Source organism: Microtus pennsylvanicus, chromosome X (assembly GCF_037038515.1).
Source record: "Microtus pennsylvanicus isolate mMicPen1 chromosome X, mMicPen1.hap1, whole genome shotgun sequence".
NCBI classification, from domain to species: Eukaryota; Metazoa; Chordata; class Mammalia; order Rodentia; family Cricetidae; genus Microtus; species Microtus pennsylvanicus.
This window is the reverse complement of record NC_134601.1, coordinates 79,248,780-79,258,990: the sequence shown is the minus strand read 5'-3', so window position 1 is coordinate 79,258,990 and position 10,211 is coordinate 79,248,780.

Below are 10,211 nucleotides of genomic sequence, written 5' to 3'. Positions count from 1 at the left end.
TTAAATGGCGCAGCTTTTTCCTGCTACGGCTGAAAACCGAAAAGCATGCGTTCAGCTTTTCGTCAACACCATTTAAGTGTTTCGTGGCAGGACCTCTTAATGAGCTGCAGGGTTTTGCAGCTAAAGCTGAGTCAGGAAGCCTCTTGGGGCTACCAGGTAGGAGCGGCACTCAGCACTTTAATTCTGAGACTGAGCATGCAGCACAGAAATTCTTTTCATCCAAGTTACATCCAAATCTGACACGCAGAGCACTGCGCAGTCTGAAAACACGTCTCTGTATGGCGGCAGGAATCTGCCATGCTCTTCCGCCTGCCAAGCCTGATTCTGCCTTCTTCCCAGGAGCAGGCGGGGAGCTCTGAGTCATCGTCACGGTCTCAGAGAACTCTCCTTCCTATCCCAAGCGGGAACACAAACATAAAGCCAGAGTTTGCACTGGTGGCACAGCCCCAGGAAGCTGCGCTTTAAAATAACGCAGCTTTTTTTCTGCTGCTCTTGCTGAATCAGGAAATCTCTCTACAGCACGCCACCAACAAACAGCAAAAATCTGTGTTAAGCTCTCTCTCCATTATTTTTAAGCCTTCTCAGGTTTTTTAAGTGGGTTTAGTCCATCACGTGGGCGCCATTTGTAGTAATAGGGGCGGCGGCGGGGCTATGTCCCCAAAACCCCAGCCGCCTGCCCGGCTAGCTTATGCCCCGAAATAATTACACAGACACTGTATTCATTTAAACACTGCTTTGGCCCATTCCTATCTAGCCTCTTCTAGGCTAACTCTCGCACCTGGACTAGCCCATTTCTTTTTTTTTTTTTTGATTTTTTTTAATTTATTTATTTATTAAAGATTTCTGTCTCTTCCCCGCCACCGCCTCCCATTTCCCTCCCCCTCCCCCAATTAAGTCTCCCCCCAGCCCGAAAAGCAATCAGGGTTCCCTGTCCTGTGGGAAGTCCAGGGAACCCCCACCTCCATCCAGCTGGCCTGGGTCTGGAAAAGCCTGGGATAAAACCGGACTCTCTGAACATAGCGGACAATGAGGACTACTGAGAACTCAAGAACAATGGCAATGGGTTTCTGATCCTACTGCATGCACTGGCTTTGTGGGAGCCTAGGCAGGTTGGATGCTCAACTTACTAGAACTAGCCCATTTCTTATCATCTGTATAGCACCGGTCTTACCAGGAAGATTCTAGCCTAAGTCCATCCTGGGTCGGAGCTTCATAGCGTGCGTCTTCCCTGGAGCAGGTAGCATGGCGTCTCTCCTTCGTCTGCTCTGGAGAGAAGGGCTGCGGAGTCTGACCTCACTTCCTCTTCCTCCCAGTGTTCTGTTCTGTTTACTCCACCCACCTAAGGGTGGGCCTATCAAATGGGCCTAGCAGTTTCTTTATTGCTTAGCCAATGAAATCAACAGATTGATACATGACACTCCCACATCAGTGGCATCCATCTGCAGCCTACAGGCCCATCTTATCAAGCAGACTTTTCCATGAAGCAGTAAAATTCAAAGACAGTTCAGTCACTTTCTTCTGTCTTTTATGTCTGAATCTGTCCTATTGTGTATCTGCAATTCTTTACTCTCCAGGAGCACTTCTTATAATGCTAAGTGCTTCTTAAAATCTTAAGTGGCACCATTAGTAGGGGAATTATGGTAACGTGTTTATTGCCGTCTGAAACTTAAGCTGTGCTGTTATTATGGTAAATACGGTAGTTCCTGTTAGCATGGCAGAGCTGTTTGTGTCTCTGAGCCTCTTACACTGACCAACTTCCAGGCACACAGCTGTTCCAAGTTGCCATCAAGCAAGCCACATGCAGCACGATGCTCACAAACCCCCATCCAAGTGTTTAGTCTCCCATAAAAGCCAGAGGTCACACTGGAAGCACAGCCCAGAAAGCTGGCATTTCAAAACTGCCACTTTTTTTCCTGCTGTGGCTGCTGAGTCAGGAAAATTTCTCTGCAGTCAAAAAGCTGTGCTAAACCTTTTTTTTTTTTTTTTAGAATTTCTTTTTAAGCCCTCTTAAGTTTTATGTGGAGTTAGTTGGCCACTTTCGGCTGCCAAGTGTTGCAAGGAGAGGTAACCTTTCTTTGTCCCAGCCACCTGGCTAGCTTACACCTGAAATAACCACACAGAAACTATATTAATTAAAACACTGCTTGACCATTAGCTCTAACTTCTTTTTGGCTAATTCTTACATCTTAATTCAACCCATTTATGTTAATCTGTGTATCACCATGTGACTGTGGCTTACTGGCAAGATTCTAACCAGCATCTTTCTCAGGCAGGATATCCATGGCGTCTCCCACTCTGCCCTCTTCCCAGTTCTGTCTTTTCAGCCTACCTAAGTTCTGATATATCAGGCCAAGCAGTTCATTTATTGATTAACCATTGAAAGCAACACATAAACAGACGGACCTCCTACACCACTGGGTCATTTGTGTTGGAGATATATTCACTGGGACTGGATAGCACATGGTCAGATATTCTATTTTTTTAGCAACTGTAACAACTTTGTGTAATGACATCTGTCTATTTCAAGGAATACTTTCTTTTATGGGGAGTGAGAACTATCTGCATCTGTAGATATAAGAATAACTATTTAGTAGTATGCAGTTAGGAATTGTGCTAGGTAACAGGCTCTCCTCTAAGAGCTAGGATCTTAGTAGCTCTGTATAGTTGGCTAGGTTTCCAGTACAAGACATAATATCCCTCCTGTTGTGTGGGTCCAATTAGATAGCTGTTGGTTACCACCAGGAAGTGAGTGCCACCATTATATCATAAGTTATTATGACATTCTGGTAACTGTTACAGTTAATAGGCATCATTACTGGGTAGGATTTTTCTTTTTCTTTTTCTTTTGCAAGTTTGAATGGTGACTATGAAAACTAGCCCTCAGGAAGGAGACTTTCTGGTCAGTTCCAGCTCAGGCCCTCCAAGTTTGTGTCTAACATGTATATTGTCTTCAGCAATAGAGGCTTAACTTCCCTTCAACTTCTGGGAAGCATCCAAGGGCACCAGCAATAGCCTATATTGATTTTTGAGTCTTTTAGACTCCCCTAACCAACAATTCAAATGGGAATTTCTCGTGGCTAATATTGGCATTTTTTGAGATAATCTATAATTCTTGGGGGAAGCACTATGAGCCCAAGTGACATAATTTCATTTCAACTATATATGTTTATGTATAAATACACACACACATATTATCATCACATTTGGCAAATAAAAAATAATTGGATTACTTATAACTTTTTATTACTTTTTTATTTTTGAGATTACAATTACATTTCTCCCTTCCCTTTCATGTTTTCAAACCTTCCCAAATACCTCCTCTTACTCTTTTTCAATTTTAGGCCTCTTTTTAAATTGCTATTGAATGACTTATCGCTTTAAAAAAATCATTAGTGCTATTTTCATTTCCCTTTCCCTGTACTTCTCTCTTGAGCTCCTTCTTTATCCCTAGTTAAAATCTCCCCTGATTTTCCCATTTCTTCTTCCACATAGCTTATATCCCACTATTCATTTTTCTAGTACTTCATCAATGGTACGTTTTTACTTTTCTGGTTTCTACAATTGCTCCAGGTAATACATTTACAACAGAAGATTTAGAGACAGAAACCACAGATGATAGGAAGCATGCAGTGTTTATCTTTATGGGTCTGGGTTACCTCACAATATAATATTACCTAGTTTCTTTCATTTACCTGCAAATTTCATAATTTCACTTTTTCTTTATAGATGAATAGAATTCTATAATGCATATGTACCAAACCTCATTATTCATTTTTTTCCAGTTGAAAAACAAGTACAATGCTTCTATTTCTTAGTTATTGTGAATAAAACAGCAATGAACATAGCTGAGCAAGTATGTGTGAACTAGAAGGTCAAGTACTTTGGGCATATGCCAAGGAGCTGTATAGATGATTCATATGGTAGATTTATTTTTATCTCTTTGAGAGTTCTCCACACTTACTTCCAGAGTAGCTGGACCAGTTTGCAATCCCACCATCAGTGAATAATATCCCCTCACCCCTCACTTTCCCTACAATTTCAAAATATTTTTTTCATTGTTTATTAATTTTAGCTATTCTGTCTGAAGTAAGATAAAAATCTCAAAATGCTTTGATTTGCATTTCCCTAATTGTTGAGGATGATTAAATTCTTACATATTTCTTTTTTCAAACATTTTATTTTATTTTGCTTTATAAATAATACCATTCAAAAATTTCACCTCCTTCCCTCCTCCAATTTCCATCCTACTCCACTCCTCCCCCTCCCCCTCCAGTCCTAAGAGAGGGCAGAGTACCCTGCCCTGTGGGAAGTACAAGGCCCTCTCCGCTCCATCCAGGCCTAGGAAGGTATGCATCCAAACAGACTAGGATCCCAAAAAGCCAGTACATGCAGTAGAATCAAATCCCAGTGCCATTATCATTGGCTTCTCAGTCAGCCCCCATTGTCTGTCGCATTCAGGGAGTCTGGTTTGATCATGTGCTCATTCAGTCCCAGTCCAGCTGGCCTTGGTGAGCTCCCCTTTGATCAGTAACACCGTCTCAGTGGGTGGACGAACCCCTCACGGTCCTGACTTCCTTGCTCATCTTCTCCCTCTTTCTGCTCTTCAACTGGACCTTGGTAGCTCAGTCCAGTGCTCCAATGTGGGTCTCTATCTCTATCTCCACCCATCACCGGACAAAGTTTCTAAGGTGATATCCAAGATATTCATCAGTGTGGCTATGGGATAAGGCCAGTTCAAGCACCCTCTCTTCTACTGCCCAAGGACCTAGCTGGGGACATCCCCTTGGACAAGTGGGAACCCCTGTAGAGCCAAGTCTCTTGCCAACCTAGGTGCTCCTCAATGGAAGAATGGATAAAGAAAGTGTGGCACATATACACATTAGAGTTCTACTCAGTGCTAAAAAACAATGGCATCTTAAAATTTGCACGCAAATAGATGGAAATAGGAAACACTATCCTGAGTGAGATAACCCAGACTCCAAAAGATGAATATGGTATGTACTCACTCATTAGTGGATTCTAGCCATAAACAAAGGACATTGAGCCTATAGTTTGTGATCCTAGAGAAGCTAAATAAGAAGGTGAAACCCAAAGGAAAACATATATAGAGCCTCCTGGAAATTGGAAGCAGACAAAATCACTGGGCAAAGGTTGGGAGCATGGGGGTGGGGGGAGGGTTGGGGGAAGAGGAGAGGAGGACAGAGAAGGGAGAAGGGGAGGATTGGGGAGAGCTTGGGAGAGTGGGATGGTTGAGATGGAGGAAGAGCAGATATGGGGGCAGGGAAGAAGATACCTTAATTAAGGGAGCCATTTTTAGATATTTCTATCCACTTTTATTTTTCCTTTTGAAAAAACTTTGTTCAGATCCATAGCTCATTTTTTGAGGTCCCACTTTTCAGTTGTTGGTCTAATTTTTGAGCAAAAGGATCCTATTATTTAGAACATGTTTGCCTAATATATATACTGTAGGGTGGTGCCTGTTTTCTTCTGGCAGTTTAAGTTTTTCAGGTTTCACATTAAAGTCTTTCATCCATTTTGAGGTAATATTTGTGCAAAATAACATATAAGAGTCTAATTTCATTCTTTTACATATGAACATACAGTTTTCATAGAACCATTTTTTGAAGATGCATGCTGCCTGTATTTTTCCAGTGTCTATTTCTGGTATCTTTGTCAAATATGAAATATCTGTAGTTATGTGTGATCATGCTTGGTTGTTTTATTTTATATCATTAGTATTCAAATCAAAGTTTTTGTGCCATTATCATACTTCTTTTTGTCCATTTTTAACCCACTGTGCCCATTAGTGTTGGCTGTATGCCCACGAGTACAGGGCCATCCACTGGAGCATGGTAAACCTATTAGGGGCCATATCCCTGCAACAAACTGATTTGGTTCTGTGCACGAGAAACTTTGTCAGGTAAGAGCCCACACAGTGGGTAAGAGACAGAGATGCCAGGAAGATAGAGCTTACATGGGAAGTTTTATAATGAGTGATGTGACCCAGACCCAGATAGACAAATATAAAATGTATTCATTCAATAAGTAACTTCTAGACATAAAGCAAAGAAAATCCAGGCTATAATTCACAATCCCATAGAACCCAGACAACAAAGAGGACATTAAGAGAGACATACATGGATCTAATATACATGGGAAGTAGAAAAAGACAAGATCTCCTGAGTAAAATGGGAACATGGGGATCATGGGAAAGGATAGAAGTGCATGGGGAGGAAGGGATGGGATCAGAGAAAAATAAACAATGAAAAAAGAGCAAAGGAATGAAGAAGGGGAGGGGAGGGAAGAAACAGGCCTCTGGAGACAGGAGTGGCAGAAGAGAAGCAGGGAGAGGAAGAAGAGGCAGAAGTCAGCAGAGTTTTACCTTTTAAAGGGACAGGATACTGCCTGTCCTGCACTCAGGTGTGACACAGGAGTGACACACTCTGTAAGGCCCTCAAGGAGCAGGGACAGGTGTACCAGGATGCTAAGCCTGACTTTCCACCAACTACATCAACTCGCAACAGTTCCTGACCTGGTGGTGGAACTTCACATGCCCTCCCCCATCCATACTGAAATGTTAGCTCACTTGAATTTGTGCCATCTTTGTGCAGCTAATCACAGCTTTTATGAATTCCTTTGAATGTATTGGCCTTGTCATATACAGAAGACAGTTCCATACCCACTATTCCTAACCTATAGTTCTTACAATTTTTTTACCCCTTCCCCAGCATTCCTGAGCCATGTAAGAAGGTGATGCAATATAGATAATCAGGGTCAAACATTTCACTATCACCTTTTTTCACTTTAGTCAGTTATGAACGGATGTACTGACTGTACTGTCATCCCTTGCAAAATGAGCTTCTCTGATGAAGAATGAAAGCTTCAGTAAAGATAAGTGTTTACAACTCAGTTTGATAGTGTGTTCATTTTCTGCATGAGGGCCTTCTTTAAGCCTTCCAGCACAGGTTTACAGGCAGGTTTATAATAATAGCCATGAGTTCTTTCTTATGGGGTGGGCATTATATACAACCATAAAGAAACTGGTTACCCCCAGAGCATTCATTACACTGTTGCAGCAATGGGTACATCTTGCCAGGCCAGACATTCTTGTATCTTGTAAATCATTAGGTTGATAGCTGTGAAAGGCAATTGATGATTTTTCTCTACCGGCTGCCTATACAGCAATTTTCAGCATTACAAAATCTAATCAATATGGAGGAAGCTTTTGGGTGGATACCAGGTTGATTTCTTTATGTTCTCTGACTCAAATGAGTAGCATCTTCAGGAATATGGTCTTACCATCAAGTGTTTTTATGTTCATAACTTTAACAAATACCTGTTTTTTGTTTATTTATTTATTAAAGATTTCTGTCTCTTCCCCGCCACCGCCTCCCATTTCCCTCCCCCTCCCCCAATCAAGTCCCCCTCCCTCCTCAGCCCAAAGAGCAATCAGGGTTCCTTGCCCTGTGGGAAGTCCAAGGAACCCCCACCTCCATCCAGGTCTAGTAAGGTGAGCATCCAAACTGCCTAGGCTCCCACAAAGCCAGTACGTGCAGTAGGATCAAAAAACCATTGCCATTGTTCTTGTGTTCTCAGTAGTCCTCATTGTCCGCTATGTTCAGCGAGTCTGGTTTTATCCCAGGCCTTTTCAGACCCAGGCCAGCTGGCCTTGGTGAGTTCCCGATAGAACATCCCCATTGCAAATGGATGGAAATAGAAAACACTATCCTGAGTGAGGTAAGCCAGACCCAAAAAGAAGAACATGGGATGTACTCACTCATTTGGTTTCTAGCCATAAATATAGGACATTGAGCCTATAATTAGTGATCCTAGAGAAGCTAAATAAGAAGGATAACCCAAAGAAAAACATATAGGCATCCTCCTGAATATTAACCTTCATCAGGCAATGAAAGGAGACAGAGACAGAGACCCACATTGGAGCACCGGACTGAAATCTCAAGGTCCAAATCAGGAGCAGAAGGAGAGAGAGCACGAGCAAGGAACTCAGGACCGGGAGGGGTGCATCCACACACTGAGACAATGGGGATGTTCTATCGGGAACAAATGCCTGTTAACTACCTTATAACTACCTAATCACCTTTACCTTCCAGGTAAAGATTCATTTGGCTCATGACTTTCAAGGTTTCAATCTATGATTGGTTGTTGCTTTGGCTATTTCACTTGTGGTGAGTTGACCTACTCTGGAAAGAAACATAAAGCAGAAAAAGTCATTTGTTTCATGTTCAGAAAGTGAAAAGAGGAAAAGGAGGCTAGGCCCTACTATGTAGTTCAAGAGCACACCCTCATTGTCCTGAAAATTTACTTCAAGACTCCAAATCTTAATGGTTCAACTGTTACCTTTCAGTAATGCCATAGGCTGGAACCAAGTAAACCATATGAGAACCCTCTGGCCCCAAACTATAACAAATGGATGATGATTTGCTTTGTCCCAAAGCTTTCACATATGGTTTTCTTTTTGTCTATTGTCAACATATAATTATTTAATATCACTTTTATTTTCTTGAGTTTGTATTCCCAGACTTCAGAATCTGTAGCAGTTGATGACTAATCTCATTTGTCAATTTGATGAGATTTAGAATTACTACAAAACTGGAACTCTGTGCTTGCATGTGAAGAATTTTCTAGATTAAATTAATTAAGGTGAGGAGACACCTTAACTATTTATGACTCCATCCCATTTGCTGGAGTCGTCCACTGAGTGAAAAGGAGAAAGAGCTGAGCACCAGCATTCGTCTTTCTCTCTGCTTTATACTCCTGTTGCCATTGTTTTCCAATCTTGCTGGAACATTATGTAGAACTGTAAGCCAAAATAAAAATTTCCCATATTTAAATTGCCTTTACCAGCTACTCTGTCATGGCAATGTTGTGGGAACTCCTTCAGCCTTTTAGATACCAGCCCATTTTGGGCATGGTCTCAGGTGCGGCCCCTTTTTCTGCTGGATTCAGTTCCCAGTTTCCAGTGCACACAGAGGACGGTGGATTGGTACCCTGACTGTGATCCCCAAATAAATAAACCTTTGTTATACACCATTCTGGGTTATCGTGGAACTCTTTGATATGCCTACACAGTAACAAGAAAAAAAAATCAGGCAGCAGCCTTTGTTAAATCTTCTATGGGAACCATGTGCTCTTTGGATGGCTAGTACTAACACTTAAAACTATAAACCCATTTGACCTTCTAAGTTTCCTCTTACCTTACTATCAGTTCCATGAAGACAGGCACCATAGTAGTTTCACTCTTCTTCTGTCCCCAGAAATTAGGCACTTAGTACTTATTAAATAAATATAAAGCTTTAGTCTAAATACAAATGGAGTAGGATCCATTTGACTTAACACAGCAATTAGTGTCATACATTTTGATGTGAACCTCATATTTAGTTACTGGACATAATTGTTCAGAAATTTTCTAATGACTGTAATAAAGTAGGAACTGTTTCACGTTGCTTATAGGCTTTTATAACCAAGTCCTTTCCTCCCTCCTCAGCCTTAAACTCCAATGATCTTAAACTCTTTGGGGGCTCCTGCCCAATTTCCCTCTTTCTTCGCCTCAAATTCCCTCCTGTTTCCTTTACTTTGATGAGTTCTTGCATACTGATTCAGTCTCCATAGCACCTCTGCCAGGAAACTTTCTCTTGTAATTCACTGTGATTTCAAAACTCCTGGCGCTCCACAGATACTTCTGTTTCTTTCAATCCCATTTCTCTAACAAATCCCCGTTGCTGTCCTAATTGTATCCTTCCCAGAGTTCTCTTTTAGCATTTACAAATTATCATCTGTGATGCTACTATAGAGACTATTGGGATTAAAAGAGAAGTGGCTTTTAGTCAAACTAGTATTAATTCCTCATTCTGTGACTTAGAAGCATATTAGCTCACTTTCCTCATCTATAAACCAGGTATAAATGAGATTATTTAATAACTTTTATGAAGTTTGCACAATAAACATTTAATGATTAATAGTAATTTTAAAAAGCCTTCTTTATATAGTATGCATGGTGATTGCCATGTGAATACTTCCACCACTATCAATTTAAAAAAAACCAAATTGATACTGAATTTGAGGTTATGAAAAAACAATGTGCATTCACAAATGGGAGGGTTCACTTTAGCATATCTCTGTCTTCAATGAATCTTTGTTCAAAGGAATTCTTTCAATGAAGGCAGTATTATTTGTTTCCAAGCCTATTTATC